Genomic DNA, 14,404 nt, shown 5'->3' with positions numbered 1-14,404 from the left:
CGATTATTATATAACAGCTAAAATATATAATATCGGCCAAGACTTTTATTGACACAGTGATTTAATCGTTTTTTAGCTGTTAGTATTATTACATATATTACCTAGGTACCGAAAAAAATAGTGACATAGGTAAGTGCCATGTTGTTGTTGTCTGCTTATACAAATTTTGTTTTTCTGTTTCGTATAGGTAGGTAGGTAGTATGAAATCACGGACCCTTTATAACAAATTGTTGCAAGTAAATTTTAATTTTAATCTACATACTTGTAGTAGTCCATATTACAACTTTTCGAGTAGGTAGTTAATAATATTAACTAGTAACTACCCATGGGTTACGTTTCTTAACGTAAGCCATATGATATGACAATACACAATGATTTGGTATCAGCGAGGTGATTTGATGACAGCGAATTTAAGTCTATTTCGTTTCTTTTATAAGCTGGAGCTATATAAACTAATTACAGGCATAGATATACCTCGTCATTATATATGCAAAGTTTCATTAGAATCCATCACGTAGTTTTAAAATGAGAACGTAATTTGTTTTTTTAAACAGTTTCGATCTTTGGCCATAATTCAATTTCAATGGAAATCGTCACCGCAACGCGCTACAATTTTTTTTTGACAAAAAAAAAATTATGAATGCCTATTTTCATTTAATGTGATGCATTTTAAAATAAATGGGCAAAATTTTCCAATGTTTTATAAAGTGAAAAATCACCACACTGTGTTTGTAAAGGCCAAACATGTAACACAAATTACATGTTATTTTCTTTATTTGTGCGAAAACAATTGTTTTTAGGGTTCCGGTCAAAACGGGACCATAGGGTCCATAGGGTTTACTGTCCGTCTGTCCGTTTGTGCGTCTGTCTGTCTGTCACCAGGCTGTATCTCATGAACCGTGATAGCTAGACAGTTGAAATTTTCACAGATGATTTATTTCTGTTGCCGCTATAACAACAAATACTAAAAAGTACGGAACCCTCGGTGCGCGAGTCCGACGCGCACTTGACCGGTTTTTTATATAAAAAAGGTAGAATGATTATTTCAAAAATGAATTCCTCGTCCCTAACATTATTTGAAAATGCTATATACGAGTAGCTTGCCCTAGTTGCTAAGAGCAGACAGAAATTTAGCACAGATTGGACCTGGGGAGCCGACTCTCCCCCCCTTTAGGGGGTTTGCATGGTACGATCTCGTGGCTACCGGGCCAAATCAGCTTTTTTGACCATAGGAACAATCACCTGAGAAAGAAAGTGCATACTTCTCCATACATTTCTGCACTTACTTGCCCCAGTAGTAATAAAGTACAATCGATAATAATACTTTTTTACACAATCAGTCGAGATTTCTTAATATTGTTAGTGTTATTCATTTTTGCGTTTGTGTTACCGACGTAATGAAGTAATTGTTTATTGCTTGTCCAATATAAACATTTACTTTCTCTTTTCCCCATTCATAAAATGTAACAGCAAAAGTGTAGCATTTCCATAAACAAACCGAGACGAGTCACAGACCTGGCACTTTAATATTTAGGTGTGGATGGCGGTAATAAAGCAATTCAGCCAACGTCGCACCAACCGAGTGGCGTGGTGTGGCGGCATAGATTACCGTCAAACTAGCCAACTTAACATTCAAAGGTGCCTTTGCCTAAAAATGCATTTTAAAACACGCACAAAAATGCATTTTAACAATTATAACACGCATTTCTTTAACTTGGGAACTTTCGGCGAGTCTTCAAATGTATTAGGATGTATTTTTGCGGAACAAAATGTTGTTGAAAAATGGATGCATGTAAAAAAATATTGAGAACGCATTGATAACAGACAGACGATTGATTACAGTTTCTGTTATAAAACATGAAGCGTAGAGCATTTTTATTGTGGTTTTAACAAAAAATTCATCAAATAACAAATAACGGTTTGAAATAAAACTATGAAAACGGATTATATCGCGTATATTGAATTTATAATACATCCCGACGTTTCGAACCCTTTACAGCGTTCGTGGTCAACGGGTGACTGAGGAAAAATTACAAAGTGCAAAAATACCCACATACTAAAATAATGAACAATCATAGACTACAAACTTTAAGGCTGGTTGTACATGCAAAATCGGTTCATAAGGCTAGTTATACACTACAATTATTTTCAAGTAAAGATATATATTTATACGCGATAAAAAAAAAACCACCAGCTTGGGATCCTGTAGTCCATCTGATAAAGGAGCAAGCGAGACATAGACTGTGAGACCTTAGTGTTGGATGATGCTGGACATTCTGAGTATAATATGTTTTGAAAAGATGTGTCTCGCCGAGTTTGTTGCCGGTCCCATATTGGGATACCCTCCTACAATTTAGGAGGGAATTAAATCTTCTCGGGTCCGTGGTGTAGGGTTGGAGCCGGCGTAGTTTTTTTTATTTATCGCGTATAAATATATCTTTACTTGAAAATAATTGTAGTGTATAACTAGCCTTATGAACCGATTTTGCATGTACAACCAGCCTTAAAGTTTGTAGTCTATGATTGTTCATTATTTTAGTATGTGGGTATTTTTTGCACTTTGTAGTTTTTCCTCAGTCACCCGTTGACCACGAACGCTGTAAAGGGTTCGAAACGTCGGGATGTATTATAAATTCAATATACGCGATATATCCGTTTTCATAGTTTTATTTCATGAGTAACTATCGCGGTAACCGAAGACAATATTAAATAACGGTTTGTTTTTATAAAATCGTGTTTTTTTAAAGAAAGTTGTTGGCACAGTGGGCTCGTTTGACGGTACATAATACTATCACAATCTATTGCAGAATCTTTTTAAACAAAAAAAAATCCGCTTTCGAATTGGAAAATTATAATCCTTCAAATAGAGTTTTACGAGTATGTGTATTTATTGGCCGAGCGAAAGCGAAGGTCTCCGTTTCAGCTTGGGGAATAATGCTTTTGTAGGTCCGGCTGTTGTACACAAGTCCCATTTTTCAACTGATTAACGTAAAATTTTCAGAGCAGGTTTAATAGTTACCTCACATAGAATTGCGTTTGTCGTTGCTTTTTTTATTGTAAAATGTTAAATATAGCAGGAATTGGCACAAAATAGTCAAGCGTAAGGTGTATGGCGCTTAAAGCCATTGAGACCGCTGTGATAATGACTCAACAAAGAAAGTATATTTATTTATATATTTTTTAAGCTTATTGCATATAATCTGTGATGGTGAGGTATCACGTCAACAAGCAGCGTAGTAATTGGGTTCGGCGTGGCGACTGCTGATCGGTAAGTTTTGTTAAAGTACTCGTAGCGTATCTGCTAGCTTATGTAATCTGTGATGGCGGGGTGTCGGTGAATATCAACAAGGAGCGCAGTCATCGGGCGGGACCTTTATGGAGACTGGTGCTTGTTAAGCGCAACGGTGCAACTTTTTGTTAAATATTTCTATCCCAAAATAACAGCTGACGAATATTCCTTAAAAACCTTATCGTGTTTTTAGAGTTTCGTAGTGTTTACCTATTTCGAAGCAAAGCAAAAAAGAACAGAACCCTCCGTTTAGCTCTTAGATGTTTTATTTTAATTATTCGTAGCTTCAGAATCAAAACTGCGTTCTTTGATATTATGGTTTTTATTTTTCTTAACTTTTTTATATTTATAAAACAATTTATACTTTGCTCGTTTAGCCCTAAATGTGTCTTATCTAATTCACAAACATACATGGGTACACTTGGTAATACATATATGTAAGTAAGAATTTAGAGGTAGGTACGTACTTACTATAAAAGCTTTTCCTAGTATGCATATGTAATACCTAATTAATTATATATTTTGATTTACTTACCTGAATATATTTAAAAGCTTCAAAAACCATAACTGAAACAAACATAAATAATTGATATACCAAAACTGACATTGCATTTTTCTTCTAAAAGTAATAGGTAAATAGGCAATGGCTAAATCGCACTTTGTACGTTCACTCACATTATTAAACTTCCTAGAATATTTAAGTAGCTTTAGTTGCAAACTTTCGTTTTCTCAGCTACATACTCAGTACAGTTGGTAGGTTCGTACTGGCCCCGTATATTCCAATCACATTCCAATTGCCCATCGAGCGCTCGTCTAACCTAAAGTGCATGAATAGGTTAGATGACAAATTGTCATTAATGGTATCAATCGATCAGGTTTATTTTTAGGATCAAATGTGGGTGTGGGGTGTGGGAAATATGGGACCCATTGCATTAAAGCAATACAAAAGTCAGAAATGATAGTCAAAGTCTGACAGTCGTACTTCACTCGCGAAACGCTCCTAACAAAACGATAAGTGAACGTGACTGAGAGCCCATTTTGAATGTATGGATAAAACAAGAAAATTGCGTTATTGTCGGTGAAATATTGCGTTTATATACTTGTTATACTTACAATCTTTCTTTGGATAAAATGTAAGGAATCGAATGGTACCCTTTTCCTTTTTGGAAGTTAAAAAATTACTTAAATTTTGAAACTTTCAAGTCCTGTATTTTTGTATTATTTCCATATCTTATTTTAATATCTACATTATTGTGATAAATTGCTCATTTTCTATCTATGTTACTAGATTGTGTTTAAATTGTCACCTTGGCTATATATGCCGTCAATGAAATGAATCTTTAAACCAGTAAAAGTGTGGCTTTTAATTGTGTATTTCTATGGTAGACGTTGCGTTACACTGGTCCATCCGACAAATGGACTCTCTTTACTCTCTACCCTTTACTCTTCTTATCTACCAAACCTGAAATGCCGTTGAAATTCGTTTGTCCTTATCCGTTATTTTGACGTTTCTGTTTTTGAGAAAGAGACAACATTTAAATAGTAATAGGGTTTTAAATTTTATGATTATGAATAAATGGTTTAGATTGGAATAGCGGCGCTGCGCTTCGGGTTCGTTATCGGGACGCGACACGCGAGCCGGCCATCACGGCACCGCGGCAAATGCACCAATACTATTTATGCTTTAATACTTCAATAATACATTAATACGACTTCCATATTTTATAGTTACATAGTTGCTTAATGTAATGTGGAATCAATTTGTGATAACTATTAGTTATTGAAATGAGTGCTGCTGTACAATTACAATTTAGTTTTTAAATTTAAGACCAATTAATGATTATCAGATTGTGTAATGTTGGAAACTTTTTAAGACATCCATACCGTAACATACATTAAGCACTTGCTTCGCGAACGTACGAAGTTCATTCCATTTGGGATTGGTTTTTGGCCTAGGTACGTAACGTATTCGCCAAGCAACACTGCGGATCATAAAACGTATGACGCATGTTTAGAGCCCGTACATATATGTTACCTTCTTCATTTGGTCGGATACACGACCAAAACCCGGCACAATTTGCATACAGTTCCCACGTGTGCCGTCAGCCGTCCGTCGTCTCTACTGAGCACTTTGCATACTTTCGTCCTTTATCGAGACTGTTAGCCATTTTTACTTGTTTTGACTTTTAATCGTCGGTGCTATGAATTTGAAATTGTGGCCCGCCTTTGTGGAGAGCTGATCTTTTCGACATCGAACTTGTTTTATCCTTTTTTTGGCTGCCAATCACATGTAGAGCTCTTCTTCTATCTTCAAGCAAAGGCTGGCAATTTAACCAGGTACCTGATACATCACAAAATTACCTGGCATAATCTTTTGTATGGTATTATGATAAAACACAAAACATTTATGATAGTTTTTAATTCTGGTCTGGGTGTATTAGGCCTGAAATAAATGGCAATTTAATTTAATTTAATTTAATTTAATTTAATTGGTAGACACCAACATAAATATAATGAAAAATCTGATCAGGGCGTGTTACCTACACGTATACTAATGTTATTTTAGCATGATAAAATAAATAATCAATAATTGATGTAGGTAATAGTACTTACTTATTGGTAATGTTTTTAATTAAGTATGTAGGTTTAGATTTCTTTTATATTTTTTCTATTTCATTACTATAACATAGTTAGTATGAAGTGAAAATACTATGATATGTACCTATTTTCATTGTAATGTTGATGTTACGTAGGTACAGTCAGCAAAACGATTAGTTTAGCACCCTTGCATACACATAAGCTAATAATTTTGCTGACTGAATTTATGTACGAGTTCTCACATTCTCAGGCACACGAATACAGTACATGCTGTATTAATTATATAATGAAAGTTGACTATGTGAAAAGACTACGTAGAATATACTCTCAGTAGGTTTACGAGTAGTACCAATCTAAATCTAAATACCATGTACAGGAAAGAAAATCTTTTAACTTAAGAACTACTAAGATCTACCTACTAAAGTCATCACCGTAGATACGATTTTAAATAGGCATCTTCTTTTTCAAATTGTCTTTAATTTGATAGCAACGAAATAAAACGTCAAAACATTTTATAAATCTACTCGCTAATGCTAATGGGAGGCCATGTAATAAATTATTTAGATTGTTCGCTTTCGTAAAAATAATTTATTATTCAAGAATTGAAAGCTTTTGGAAATTGGCAACATTTTTATAACTGCCCTGGTAGTGACGAGAGATCTAAAGAGGCGATTTTCTTAAAATAATTCACCGAGCGAGTGCGAAGAGTGACCTAAACGTATGTGTTTCAGCTTGGATATACATAAATGATTTCGTATGTCTGTCCGGCTGTTATCATCTACACTCTACAGGTCGCATTTTTCAATGAATTTAGCACAAAAGGCACAATAAAATTTATATGGTGAATTTTCGTAACACATTTAAGACTAATCACTGGTCTTGAAGTACGCCTTAATCATGTTTTTTTTTGCGTTTCAACCGTAGGGAGTTTTATTTCCCTAGAGTGAAAGCATCCATTTCTGACTCGAACTATTGCGCTCTCACTCCGTTCGACCGCCAGATAACTCGTCAGAAATACGAGTAGAATCCCTTGGATAACAATCTACTGTTTATGCACACATATTTTTAGATTTCTAAAATGATTGGTTACGATTGGAATAAAATTAGCTTTGAAACGTATAAATAATAAGTTTATAGGTAATAATTTACTAATAACGAATGAAATGTAACAATATTTATAAGATATCTCACAAAGGAAACTTTTATCATTTTACCCGAAGCTTTACCAGGCAATTTGTATGCAGCTGCGTGCATAGTTTGCATAGCTTATTATATCCAAAATCTCGTTCATTGTTTCATTAAGCTTAATTGTTTGTGTATAATTATAGTCACGGATTAAAACACAAGTTTTCTCTGATACACATTTTTAATGTTCAGCTTACAACTTACAAGCTTGCCTCATACGTTATCTGCGTGTAAAAATTTCAGTCTCACGAACCTGCCGCCAAAAAGCTGCCTACATACAATTGAAGTTTACGCTCTCATTTTTAAACGATTCGAAATAAATAATTGAATTGAATTGAATTGAATTAAACACAATGCTGAGATTCACAAATTTAGTTAAATATTAGTATTATAAGTGCTTGTTACGCAAACACACAAGTTATTTAAATCTCCGAAAAGTACCCACAGCTGCAATAGAACATGGTACTGGCATGTCCACTTTATGAACGACTTCCATTCATAATGTGTCTATGCAATTTTGCAGCTCGCTGTATCTACATTAATATTTTGATATGTTTAGATATACCTTATTTCTAGGTGATAAAGGCTACGTAAGGGTTTGTATGTAGGTAACTTAATTGTAGGTATGTAAGAAAACATTTTCTTGTACTAGACTTGTATACTCTTGTGCAAGAAAGAATAATAAATACATTATTTAGGAAAAAAATATATTTTATAGTAAGATCTAAGTGGGCCGATAATCGATGGCTCTATTTAAAAACCTTCTATTAACCTAAAACTCAAAGAAAGTACGACACCTATTTATTATGTGACGATAAAAACTCGTTTTCCCTATTTAAAACTAGTTTTCCCTTATGCTTTGGTTAAATCTAATTATAGAAAGAAAGAAATAAAAAAGGAAAATGCTTTAATTTACATCACTCCAGTTAATTACATAAGAGAGCTAGAGAGGGTATAAAAGTGACGGACGAAAATTATTTGACTTTTTACATGTTTACACTTATTCTGGTTTTGTAACCAAACATTTGCAAGAAAATTAATAAAAATTATAATTTTAATTAAGCGAGCGGTTATTTTATGCGATAAACGCACACGATCAACGGAATGTAGGAAAAATGACATTTACATTAGATAATCTAATGACACTTTATTGTTTTACCCGGTAAACGCAAAGGCAAAAATATATTTACGTCAAATAATACTTTCTTCGATTTATTTATATAATATTTTTACCTAAAACTAGTTGACACTGATATGCCAAGTTAATGAAATTAAAAGCCACTCTATTTTTCGGAATATTCCATTAATACCAAGTTTAATGATGACAATTCACACCTTCAAGTTTACTTCGGACCATAAACCGAGCACCATCCGTCTTTCCATACCGAAGCTCCAAAGCTGCTAATTAGAAAGTCCTTCCCAAATTAAAGTCGACAGTAAAAATTTTACGATTATTTGATGAAAGGCAGCGACATTTGGAAATGATATAGTTTTTAATAATTGTTTGAGTTCCTTGTAGAGAGGTATGTGTCTTTTTTCTGGCATGTGGGTGGTTAAGTTTCTATTATCCATTAGTTTTATAAACCTAACTATGGACATATGTATTCCAAGTACCACTCAGAACAATATCCATTCCGAATTTTTAAATGCGTTCTAGCTGAGAAATTAAAATTTTCACATCACCTATTCGAAAAGGGGATTTTTATTCCCTGCTAGGAGTGATCAAAGGGGCACTAAACTTACTTGGGGGCACACACTTTGTGAAAAGCAGTATGTATGTTAGCAAAATTATTTCCACCTTGGGCGTTAACACTTGAATCCCACTACGCTAGTGATTCTATTTTAGAATCCTTTGCTTCGTTCAGGATTCAATGGATTTTGCACCCTTGTGACACAATCTACTTTTCATTCACTGTCAATAAAATTACGTAACGTTTTATTTTAAAATCTGGTAGGTACATATTTGTAAAATTTTATGGGAGGTAGGTACCTAATTTGCTATTATTTTATGCGTTGACAAACATATCTTCTAAGTCTATATTTATATGTGCATTATTCATAATAAATAGCTTTTTTATGTCTTGTTTAATAATTTATCTATTGCACAAATGTAATTTTATGCAAACATATTGTCATAAGGCATTTTGTAACCCCACATGGATTGTTTATGAGTAAGTAGTCTATATTGCTTCATAAGTTCATTACAATGTTTTGTACATTTGATTAATAGGAGTTTCAGGAAGCTTACAGGCTTGCCGCGAGTTAATGCTGCAAAAGCAGCATTAACTCGAGCACCGCACCGAGGAAGCTTCGCACAAAGCAGGGTATTTATTAAACAGTGGCTTCGATTTAGCCCAATAAGTTATGTAAAGTGCATCGCGTTACACTACAACCCCTACGTCGGGGGTAGGACGCATGCGCGTGCACCGGCCGCCGCGCTCGGCATATGCGGAATATTAAAGGAGGAAAGAGAAAAAAATTAACTTGTGAAGCCATTTTCGTCTCTCGGCGGCCCCCTCGCCCGCCACGGCTTCTCGTCTGTAGCCAGAGAGCCCCGCGCGGCCACGGCGACCTCACGCCGCCTCGCGCCCCGCCACTCGCTCCGAGCGCTCGTAAACGATAACCGGTTTGCCCCGTCGCGTCGCGTCGTTATGCGACCAATAACAAACTTGTGTTAAACTAAGACTTGTAAGAGCTTTTTTCAGCTGAGCTGAGCCTGCCCGACTGTCTTGTTAAGTGCGCCAATTGACACTTTTGTGATGTGTTATAAGTTTGTAACTCCGTTACAGTGAAGTTATGAAGTGACATAAAGTATCGTGATTACGTGCCGCGATCTCGTAATTTTGGTTTGTTGACGAGTTAATTGCGTTCAGCCCACAAATTGATGTGCCAAGTCAGAAAGTTCTAACTGGGTCTCTGTGGAAGGAACAGCTAATAAGACTGTTTATGACAACATTTTCAAAAGGTATTTATTGTGTTTATTAGGTATATTGCGTTTTTCTATCTGCTGAACAAATTTTGTTTTCCTAGCCAGTTCATTATGTTGTAAGTAGGTATAATGGAATTCCAACAGGTTGTTCCGCGCACAACGATACCGGTCGTATTATAGGTAGAAAAGAAAACCACAACTGCCATGAAAGAACTTTGCATTAAGTTATTTTGTTCCCAACATCATTTCTTAAAATTATCAAAGTCGTTCACTTAAAAACTCCATTTGTCCATTGCCTAATTTAAATTAATGTAATAATTGATGCATCTGCACTACATCCATGAGTCAAATTATGGGCCTTCACTAGACTACAAGTCAGGCCACTGTGGCCATCCGTTGGTGCACTTTCCCTATTTAGGTGGTAAGCATGTACCACGGATAGGTACCTCTACCATACCATTACCAACAGTCACAACGTCAGAAGTCTCTATACCCGAATGTATCTACAGCACAATCGGGTAGGTATAGAGAAATTAGAGACCTGCCGTTGTGACTCCCTCTGCATATATGTATGGAGCGGCATGATTTGTATGAAGAAGGATGCTGGATGGTTACACGAGGTTATAGGTATCAGAACATTATACCTAGTGTAATTTTTAACTTGAGGCTGATTTTTTTCGAACAAAGTGCAGGAGAGCGTGACCAATATCAATTACAATACCTTGTTTCTGATATGATCGCTTGTTAATAATAATCAACAACGATTTTATCTATGATTGTTATTAATAGATACCTGCATATGTTAATAATACTAGATATGTTTAGTTGTCTGTCTTTGATACTTATTAATTAATTATTAAAGTGAAAGATAGTAATAAAACATGACAACTGGAAAAAAATCCCCTGAAGCGCACCCAATAAAGCTTCATCTAGCAGTTGTCATAATAATAAAGAAAAAACATTTAAATGCTCTCAAAAAGTGAAATTGCTTTTGGAAGGATATCATCAATCAAAAGTTATTATTTATTTATAGGTAGTTGTAGGTAACAGCCATTTGAGAGTGCAGCTTAAAATAGACACCGTAGGTAATAAAAATCGTTTCATACTTAGGTATTCCGATAAATAATCGGGAGTCGTTCTTTTTATTGGAGTAACGAATGGTGTGATGAGAAATGGCGCAACTTTAACCAATAAATCATTGGTTCCCTGACTGAAATGCGCTTAGGTACTTACTTGGCGAGACTCTCCCTTACTTGTTAGTTCTGTCTGATAGGTACGCTTATCTAATAGCTGCAGCCAATGGTGTAGAAAAAGGAAAAACATGCGCTGAACTCGGCTGGGCATGTATTTGATCAAGCAATGTTTGCCCTCGGCTGGACAAACGGAGTAAAACAATCAAAGAGCACTGCGAACGATTTTTAAATGAGTTCCTAGTAAAACAGAACACAAAAAGACAAATAGCGGAGCCCGAATAATTTCAAATTGAGTACGAGAAATCCACTTGTATATTATTTCCGCTTGAGTAGGTTAACTCAGCTGAAGTTGTAATTACTGTAACTACCTACATACGTAAGGGGGGAACTAATAAGCCATGGCAAAATGAAACGCATAATTGGAGATCGGGTGTTCGTCGACGTCTGAAGGAAATAGAAGTGCTAAATAGACCAACAGCCGATGGGCCGTGAAATGATGTGTCGGTTTACGATACCATTTGATGAACTATTGTTAGGAAAGTGTGCTGGGTGTCGGAGTTGATTTTACGCGCTCGGGTTTTCTGGGGTCTAGTCAACTTTTATCATTACCTACTGTTTCTTTTATTATCGCACTTATAAGTAAATGTTTAAATTTATAATTTAGGATGTTTTGATATTTGTGTGAAAAACAACTCCCCATACTCCCTTACAATGACATTACTTGAAATACTTTCTTTAAAGTTGTTAATTTAGGTAGGAATGTAGTCGTCGTTTTATCCCCATATTAATAAAAATTGACGAAGGCAGTTGCGGGTAGATGCTAGTCTATGTAATCTTTTCGTATTTAATCGCCTATGGTACTTAACTAATCGTTAAATCTTATAATAATTATGATATGTTAAATGTGTCTTTCATTTCACGGGTTATAATGAGCATCGTAATAATATAATTTATTTATAATTAATCCACTATTACAAGCTTTTCATTGAAATTTCTAAAGGACTTTATAGCTTTTGTAAATTGGCTAATCATGATCTAAAGCAATAAACTGAGTTTTGCGAATAATTACCTGAGATCCCAATCATACATGTAAGTACCCTTTATGGCAGATAATGGCGAAGATTCGAGTATCGAATTAACAGTAAGCAGAGAAATTATCGATGGCAATAAAAAGGCGTTCCCACGTTGCCGGAAACTGGCACTGGATCGCCACGCTCCGGTACTTATGCTCTTTCACCATTGTCCCTTTGTCCCTACTTAGCTCCGTTCGTCAGGGTTTCAAAGCGGCTCTTTATTTCACGGATCTAGTTTGCTGCACTCAGTTCGTGTTGCATCACCGGCTCTTTCCATTTTTTGCTTTATTCGGAGCACTTTGATCGGTATCCTGTGCCTTTGGATTTGGATAGGTACGAAATCGACGAATCACGACTTCATTATTATCCTCAATGCGACAATATTAACGTAAGATATTTGGTAAAGACGGTTAGACAAAAAAGGCTACGAACTGTAATATCGTGTCCATTCATTTAAAAAATGTTTTTAATAAATTAATCATAGTCACGCTCTAATAATCATTATTGAAAATGATTGATTATGCGCAAAGTCGTTTCATAGTCAATTTTAACGGTTTACATCCTGCAAGTCCCCCGGCTAATTGCCCGAGAGTTCAACAACACCTGACCAGAAACACTGGTGAAATTTGCATTCCCGCTTCGCTTCGACAACATTGTCTAGGACCACCCGCGTAGCTTCACCAGCATCGAATCAATAGCAGCCTTATTGCACTGCACCAGATATCAAATCGGGACTCCGGCCCGCTCCGCATCGTATCGCCTGCAATAAGATGCTCTACAATTCACTTGCGAATTTCAATATGTGTATTGAAAGAAAGCTATTGGATTTCGGGTAGCTTGCTCGGCCTCCAGAAATGTCGAAATGGTTCTAATCAGCTTGCGCTGTCGAACGAAATTGAATAAAAAAGTATTCCTAAAACTTTTGGGTCCCGGCGAAACTTATTCGGCAGAGAATTGTGAGCGGTAACTTGTTCAGATTTTTTTAATCAACGCCAGCAATCTCAAATAATACAGCTGCAACATTCGAATCTCATTAGCAAGCAAAACAGGAGAAAAAAGCTTGGAGCAATAAATTTTAGCGAGGCTCAAGTCCAAACGTTTACGGTTCCTTTTAATTTGGTTGCCATTGTCGAGGCGTCCCGCTGCGCGCCGTCCGACGGATTTCTTGCGGGAATTCCAGCTGCTTTGAACATTACTTCTTATTAGTCGATTATAAACGAAAATTAAAACGATTCATTCATTAATTAAATGCTGTGCGTAATAAAACGTAACTAAGACTGCGATTGCTGAACTCTGCGCCCCATTATGTGAAAGGTATTGATGAAAAAAAAAAAACAGATGCTGAATACGATTCCACAGCTATCATAAATCAAACTGGATTTTATGATTCTTGATGGGGCCAATAGCTACCGCTGCTGACAGATTTCGTAGAACTCGTGTTTATTTTGAACTTTTCGAGTAGATCCCGTTGAAGTCCAGGCTCGAGAAATATGAGATGGATGACGCTGCGCTTTTGTACCGTCCCGCCGTGAAACAGCGTGTGTGAGCCGACGCTATCCCCTGGTTAAATTGATAGCGGAGAAACTATCGATTACTGCGATAAACATACTTCACCGTAATGTTACTTTCATCAATCATCTGTTAGTAACTTAATGAAAGATACAAGCTGTTGCCTCGGTAAAACAAAAGCTAACTGATCCGCAGCTGACAGCAAGATGTTTTTTGAGATGTTCTAAGAATATTCTTTCAAGTTATTAAACTTTATGACTAAAAGCGACACGTGTTTCGCAAAGTATCTAAACCAACTGCGGCCCATCTGTGAGCAGAACGTGCCGTTTCGGTCCCATATTAAAATTCCCACACATAAAATTCAATGTAAAAAAAGATTCTGTGCCCGCCGACGGCCCCTTTTCTCCTCACAACAAACAAGCAGGTAAGTGAATATTTACGTCACTTACAAAATGAATTATGCAGTAAATTCTGAGGAAATTTGCGTCTCACTAGCTGTTTGCTAAGTGTAAGTTCATAAAACAGAATACCAACAGTTTTTCGCGTCTGGTAAGTATAACTAAAACCTACTTTGTTTCCTTGCGTTTCACATATAATTGGTGCCTATGTTGCACGGAATGCCTTGGAG

General features: G+C 35.9%; 1 protein-coding gene and 1 long non-coding RNA gene across 5 annotated transcripts in view; both read left to right on the top strand.

The window, feature by feature from the left end:
• LOC134746101 (uncharacterized) overlaps positions 1–14,404 on the top strand; it is a 328,504-nt gene that overhangs the window by 34,180 nt on the left and 279,920 nt on the right. The gene's annotated exons all lie outside the window — the stretch shown is intronic.
• The window catches only part of LOC134746088 (uncharacterized), a 123,524-nt gene continuing 118,527 nt past the window's right edge, over positions 9,408–14,404 (top strand). For all 4 annotated transcript variants that reach the window (XR_010128217.1, XM_063680333.1, XM_063680332.1 and 1 more), the window contains exon 1: positions 9,408–10,037. The gene's annotated coding sequence lies outside the window, so the exon portion shown is untranslated. The remainder of the gene's footprint in view (positions 10,038–14,404) is intronic.

The sequence above is a fragment of the Cydia strobilella genome, chromosome 12 (genome assembly GCF_947568885.1).
Source record: "Cydia strobilella chromosome 12, ilCydStro3.1, whole genome shotgun sequence".
Taxonomy (NCBI): domain Eukaryota; kingdom Metazoa; phylum Arthropoda; class Insecta; order Lepidoptera; family Tortricidae; genus Cydia; species Cydia strobilella.
This window is presented reverse-complemented; position numbering and strand designations above follow the sequence as displayed.